The 7,176-nt window shown below is 40.3% G+C and overlaps 1 pseudogene; it reads left to right on the forward strand.

The window, feature by feature from the left end:
• The first annotated feature begins 549 nt into the window (after window positions 1-549).
• Window positions 550-1,609, forward strand: LOC102816214 (annotated as a pseudogene).
• The last annotated feature ends 5,567 nt before the right edge of the window (window positions 1,610-7,176 follow it).

The following is a 7,176-nucleotide window of genomic DNA, read 5'->3' on the forward strand; positions in this document are numbered from 1 at the left end:
AAAAAAAAAAAAGAAACGATTTATGATGACTCATGGGGGCGGAGGGGAAAATATTCATGGGCCAGAGGATAGATACGTATTAACCTGGGTGAGTGACAAGGCAAGCAATATATAAGAGAAAGGTTAGCAGAGGAACGATAAAAATGGCAGAAGACAGGGAGGAATGCAATGTTAAGATGAGTAGAGGTAAATACTGTTAACTCTATTTGGAAGGGATTGCAGTCATTGTAATGAATCAAAGTTTATGATTTGCTGAATGTAAAACTGATGATCTGCTCTGTAAACCTTTACTCAATTCACAATAAAAAAAAATTTTTTTTTTAAGATGAATAAACTGAGGACTAAGGGATGCTGTGGGTTAATGCCCTGGACTGCAAAGTTCATTTGAACCAGAAGGTCAGCAGTTCAAACTCACCAGCCACTCTGTGGGAAGCTTATACAGGGTTTCTATGAGTTGAATCTGACTCCACGGCATTTAACAATAACAATAAGGGTTATAAAGTCTTGCCCACAATAAAAATCTATTGAAATAAAATTGAGAGCCTACCAGACACCTGAACTCTCCTGATGCTGCCTGCCACCACCACTGTTGCTGCCAGCATGTCAGGCTCAGTTGCAAAGACCCTGTCCACCCTCCAGATCTGCTGGATAATGCGGCTGGATGACACCAATGTTGCAGGCAATGTCCATGGAGGGACCATCCATAAGATGACCAAGGAGGCAGGGACCATCATGAGCACCCGCCACTGTAACAGCCAGAACAGGGAGCAATTTGTGGCTGCCCTGGTTCTGGCCCAGCACACTGGCTCCTGTCACCCATGTCATCGACTCATATCAGCACAGAGATAACCTCCACCACCAAGCACTCTGTGGATGCCCAGGTCAACGTGATGTCGGAAAATATCCTCACAGGTACCAGAAAACTGACCACCCTGTAGTAAGTGCCCCTGTTGCTGAAGAATGTAGACAAGGTCCCCTGTCATGTATTCTTCCTAGAGAAGGGCTGGAAGAGGTATGAAGCCCAGAAGCTGGTGTGCATGGTGACCAAGTGGAGGAACGGGGGGACATCATGCACTCCTCAACCTAGAGCCCAATATCATCAGCTACAGCCAGTCCAGCTTAATCTACCTGGTGGGGTCTTCGACTGCACCCTGCATGACTTTGTGTACCTAAGTGTCACCATGAAGCTCATGGATTAGGCAGCCAGGATCGTGGCTCCCCACCACTGCAAGACCAACATCGTCACGGCCTCTATGGACACCATTAATCCCTATAACCAGATCACAAAAAGGGTGTGTCATAAACATTTACAGGCTCATGACCTTTATGAGCAACGAGTCCATGGAGATTGAGATCCTGGTGGATGCTGACCCCATGGTGGACAACTCACAGTTGCAGTATCTGGCTTCCAGTGCCTTCTTACCTACATATATCCCTAAGTCAGAAGGGAAAGTCACTGCCCATGCCCCAGCTGGTGCCCGAGACAAAGGACAAGAAGAAGCACTTTGAGGAAGGCAAAGGACGCTATCTGCAGATGAAGGCCAAGCATCAGGGACAGGTGGATCCCCAGCCTAGATGCCTGCTGGTGGGGACTCTAGCAGCCTACTAAGGGACCCAGAGCATTGAATCCCTTAGGAGTTTTCTCCTTTGCCAAAAAAACCCATTTACATTGAGAGCTGGTGTTGTGTGAAGTATTTGTAATCTGTGTTAATATATTTTTCCCATGATACATAATATTTTTTTTAATCCAAGTATCTGAAAAGTACTTTAAAATCAGATCATTATGAACTTGACCTATACTTATGGATGTAGTAGCTCAAAGTACCAACTTGAGAGGGAAGCAGTCTTCACATCAAGTATCAATCCTATCCCCTCTGTATACAGGATAGATAGGGATGGGCAACTTATACATTGGTTACCTAAAATGAAGGGGCAATAGAGGCACGAAGTGACTGGCTTATACGTTTTCAAGAGGGAGTTCAATTTAAGAGTGTGGGGGGGAGGGTAGAGTCCCCACTGAATAGTTTTAATCTTGTCTACATGGGTCTGGTGAAAGGAGATGGGGATAGGTTTCTTGTGATTCAATAGTGAGTAATGACATGACAAATGTGACTGTCACAACTGTAAAGGTAGAAGTTTTGTAACAAAAATGGATGAGTAGTTAATCTTACAGTCCAGAAGTAGTGGACCCTAGGACCATTAAGGGAGAAGAGCATCGGCAGAATGAAGGACCCTCTCCAGAGGAGCAGCAACACCAGAGATGGAAGCAGAGATGGGGACATGAAGAGAGGAAGCAGCTGAGGACTCAGGATTCATGGAAAGAAAGGGGCTGGGTGCTGGTGACCAGGAGGCAGGCTTGCAGAATGTGCCCTTTGGTTGTTTAAATTATTATATATTCCTGAGTGTTTTTGTGTAAAGCCCCTTCCCCCCACCCAAAAAAACAAAAACAAAAACAAAAAAACACAGAGGGAATGCAAGCAAATACTGTTGAATGATGATGCATATAGGAAATTGTAAGCATTGTAATGATGGTGTAAAGCCAATGTTCTCCCATGTAAACTATCACTCAGTTCAATAAAAAAAAAATTTTTTTTTAAGATATAATAGGTTTAAAAAAAGAAATCAGATAATTAATTATTCTGATACTTATATATCAAATTGTTCTCCTATTAGAGTCTGGGTCAAGATGTTGGAGTCAGCAGATGTACTGAGCAGACCCTCTGCAACAAGATATGAGAGACCAAGTGAAACAGGTATTACATGGCGATCCTGGGACCCTGAGCATCAATGAAAAAGAGAAGTGGACTGAGTAACAACTGGAGAAGAAGCTGCACAGGAGCAATGAGAGAGAAGAAAAACAGGTGTGCAGTCATCTGGAGCTTTTGTAAGCAGTTGTTGACACAGGGGCCTGCAGGCACAGGATTCAACTGGAGTTTGGCAGCAAGGAGGTGCAATTCTTCCTTGTTCCCATGCCCTCCTGGTGGCCAGGGGATGGCCAGTCCCTACCCTCTTCAACTAAGTAACCAGTGCCCCCTCACCTCCCAAGCAACTTCTGCTTTGCCTGGGTCTGGCACCTGTCGTAGACCCCTGCTTCTGGAAGTGCATGAATAGTCCTGAACTACACAAACAGTTAACAGAGAACTAACTGTGTTCACACTTCCGGTCTATCACATCCATCAGGAGACAGGTGGTGAGTGCCTGAGAATACACCAGCATACAATCATCAACTAAATATAAATACAAAACCACAATGTCTCAGAGAATTTCAGCTTACACAAAGAAACAAACAGAGTACCTCAAATAAATCACCCAAATACAGAGTCAGAATATATAACACCAGAAGTGGTGATAAGGAATTTTAAAGAATGCTAATTAGGCAGCTTCAACACATGGGGAAAATATCAAAAAAGCTAAATGAAATCAAGGAAAACAGACAAAACTATGGAAAAACTCAGGAAACAAACTTGACAAAATAATTGAAAAAAATGGGAACCATGCAAAAACAACAATTAGAAAACCATAAGATTAACACTAAAACTTCAGAAATAGATAATAATACACTGAAAGGTCAAAGAAATAGAACTGAACCAATGGAAAGCTGAATTACTGAACTGGAAGAAAAATCTCTCAATATGCATTTGCTAAGAATCTCTGATAATGTAGTGGGTAATGAGTTGGGCTACTAATAGGTCAGCAGCTTGAATTTACCAGTTGCTGCAAAGATTTACAGCCTCGGAAACCCTGTACAGGGTCGCTATGAGTCGGAACCGACTCCATGGCACACAACAACAACAACAACAACTGCAAGAGAAAGATGAGGCTTTCTGCTCCCATAAAGACTGACATCCTCAGAAATCCCATACAGGGTCACTATAAGTTAGAACCGACTTCACAGCACATCACCACCACCACCACCATTCATCAGAAAAAAGATTTTTTAAAAATCCAAAGAAAACCTAAGATTTATGTGGGACACTATCAAAAAGAATAGCTTACATGTGATTGGAATTCTGGAATAGTAAAAATCCCAGTAGAGAATATTGTCCAAAAATTGTTAGGCTAAAATTTCCCTAGCATCATGGAAGATGAGAAGATAGACATTCAAGAAGTTGAGAAAACTACAAATGGGATAGATCCCAAAATAAAAACAAGACATAAAGGGAACACACAAGCAGGCTTGTAAACTCACTGGTGACCACATTGGCCTTCATGTGAGTGGAAGTGGGGGAAAGGCAGTAATGAAGACATGGACTGAGCTTGGCCATGTTCCATAGACTCCTGTAGACCTTGAGATGAGAGAGAGAAGAGGAAGGGCTGATTGGTCCGAAGTTTATGGGGACTTGGAAACTCCTGAGCCGATGGACACTGACCTAGCCACTGTGGGCTAAAGCTGAGAGTGAACCATTCAGCTGATATGAAGTGGGGGGAGGTGCACAAGAATGCCCAAATGTGCAGATAGTACCCATTTGACCTAGCTTGGATGGCTTGTTAATCTGAATTGACTACAGGAAGATAAATTTGATACAGGAAGCAAGTTTAAATTGTTACAATTTGATGAACTTGACCTTAACTTATGGATCTAGTAGCTCAAAATACCAACTGAGAGGAAAGGAGTCTTCACATCAAGGATCCATCCTATCCAGGGGATAGGGAAGTGCAACTTAGACATTAGCTAGCTAAAGTGGAGGGCTATAAAGACACGAAGTGGCTGGTTTATGGCATAGAGAGACAGAACAACTGAGGACTCTAGACTCATGGAAGGAGAAAGACTGTGCGCTGACAGGCAGGGGGCTGGTCTGAAAAATGTGCCCTTTGGTTGTTTAAATGATTCCTGCTTGTTTTTGTGTACATAAAAAAAAAAAAAAAAAAGGAATAGAGGCAAATTCTGTTAACCGATGGCTCATGGAAGGGATTGCAATCATTGCAATGAAACAAGATGCGATTGGTTGAGTGCAAAACTGATGTTCTGCCATGCCATTCAATTCACAATAAAAGTTTTTAAAAAGAGAAAGAGAAAAAAAGACATAATCAAATTTTCCAAACTCAAAGCAAAGAGCCCTGAGAGCAGCTCAGGAAAAATGGAAAAAGTTACTTACAGAGGAGAACTAATGACTAAATTCTGATTTCTCAGCAGAAACCATGCAGGCAAGAAGACAATGGAATTACATATATAAAACTCTGAAAGAAACAAATTGCCAACCAAAAATTATGTATCCAGCAAAACTGTCCATCAAGTATAATGGTGAAATTAGGTCATTTTCATTTTCAGAAATAAATTAAGTGAATTTGTTTAAACCAGACCAACCTTACAAAAAATACTAAAAGAAGTCCTTTGGATAGAGAACCAACAACAGCAGACAATGGCTTGATGCTAATATACAAGATAATATCACCTAGACTCATCCCAGATATGTTGTTGTTGTTAGCTGTCATTGAGTCACTTCTGACTCATAGTGACCCTATGCATAACAGAACAAAACTGCCTTGTCCTGTGCTATCCTCAAAATGATTACATTAGGTCCCACTGCTGCTTCTTCTGTATCAACCCATTTCATTGGTGGGTTTTCCTCTATTTCCCTCACCCTCCACTTTACAAAGCATGTTGTCCTTCTCCAGGACATGTCCAAAGTATGATGGAAAAGTCTCATCACACTAGCTTCTAAGGAGCATTCTGACTATACTTCATCCAACACAGATTTGTTTGTTCTTCTGGCAGTCTATGGCACTTTTAATATTCTTCTCCAACACCATAAGTCAAATACTGTCAATTCTTCTATGGTCTTCCTTATTCATTCTCTAACTTTCACATTCATAAAAGGCAATTGGAAACACAATGTCTTGCATCATGTGTACCTTAGTCCTCAAATGTAAAGCAGCCCTATAAAACTGCAAATAGAGAAACAGAGATACAGTTGCAACAACAAAATGTAATTACAGAACTTCCAAATAATGAGGAAATAAAATTGATTTCAAGGAAAAATAAATAAAAATAACTCTAACTGAACCAGAAAAACTAGACCTATCTTAAAAAAAAAAAAAAAAAAAAAGTTATATTTTCTACCAACTGGTTTGCCTCCTCTCTCCAGTGAATTATAAGAATCAACATCTTTTTGCAGGTAAATCAGTTGGTTCTTTGTATAAGTAAGGAGGAAAAGTATACCAGCTTAGCTGCCTTTCTTAGGAGATTTTCTGGAACCTTTCTTAATCATTTCCTATTTCATCTGATTGACCACCTACGTATGTTACATGGCCACCCCTATCAGCAAGCGTTCTGGGAAATGTAGTTTTGGGGCTGGCATATTGCCATAGGAATTATATCAATATTTGCATTTCATTAGTGGCATTTTCCCTGCTGGAAATCTAGCTTGATTGTGAAGGAGAATTTGTTTAGGTATGTATTTTTTTTTAATAACTACAATAAACTCGAACATATATTTAATTCTTTCAGTTTTTCTGCAAACTTTTAGTCATCCAGATAATATCTTTAACTTTTTTCGTAACGATCTCCATATTTATCCTTTCCTCCTAATTTTTTTCAATTTCCATTCTAGAATCCAATTGATTGTTTGATTCTTCCAATCCCATATTAATGCAATGTCTACTCTTTTAAGCAAATGTGAATATGTATCTCTCAGGGCAACTGTATGTCTTTCATGGCTTTGCTGATAGCTCTTCCTCTAGTTCTGCACCACCCATTTCCCTAGCCCAACTTCTACTCACTATTCCAGACGCAGTTTTTAAAATCGCCTGATTCTTGAGCAGGTGTTTCTACCTCCAACTCTGACAGCATTTGGTTCATTCCTTGTTTCCAGAATTCAGCAAAGCCAAGGACTGTGCCTTACTTATCAGATTGCATGTTCAAATATTTGTTAAATGTTAGTTTAATGCCTTATTCCAAAATCCCAGGCTAGTTAATCTATATTTTTATAGGTAGAACCTTTGTTTTGTAGTAAGAACACATTTATTTCATTTTGGACTTTTTCTAACTATTTCATTTTTGTTGTTAGTGACTCTCTTCAATCCATCCCATCTTTGACAAATACATTTTTTTGTTTGTTTGTTTTAGGTGAGCATGCTCTCTGTTTTTCTCACTAAGGCATTCAAAAAGATCTTTTTATACTTGTTTGTTAAGTGCTGTGTAGTCAGTTCTGACTCACAGCGACCCTGTATAGGGTT

The sequence above is a fragment of the Chrysochloris asiatica genome, unplaced genomic scaffold (genome assembly GCF_000296735.1).
Source record: "Chrysochloris asiatica unplaced genomic scaffold, ChrAsi1.0 scaffold00432, whole genome shotgun sequence".
In the NCBI taxonomy this organism is placed as follows: domain Eukaryota; kingdom Metazoa; phylum Chordata; class Mammalia; order Afrosoricida; family Chrysochloridae; genus Chrysochloris; species Chrysochloris asiatica.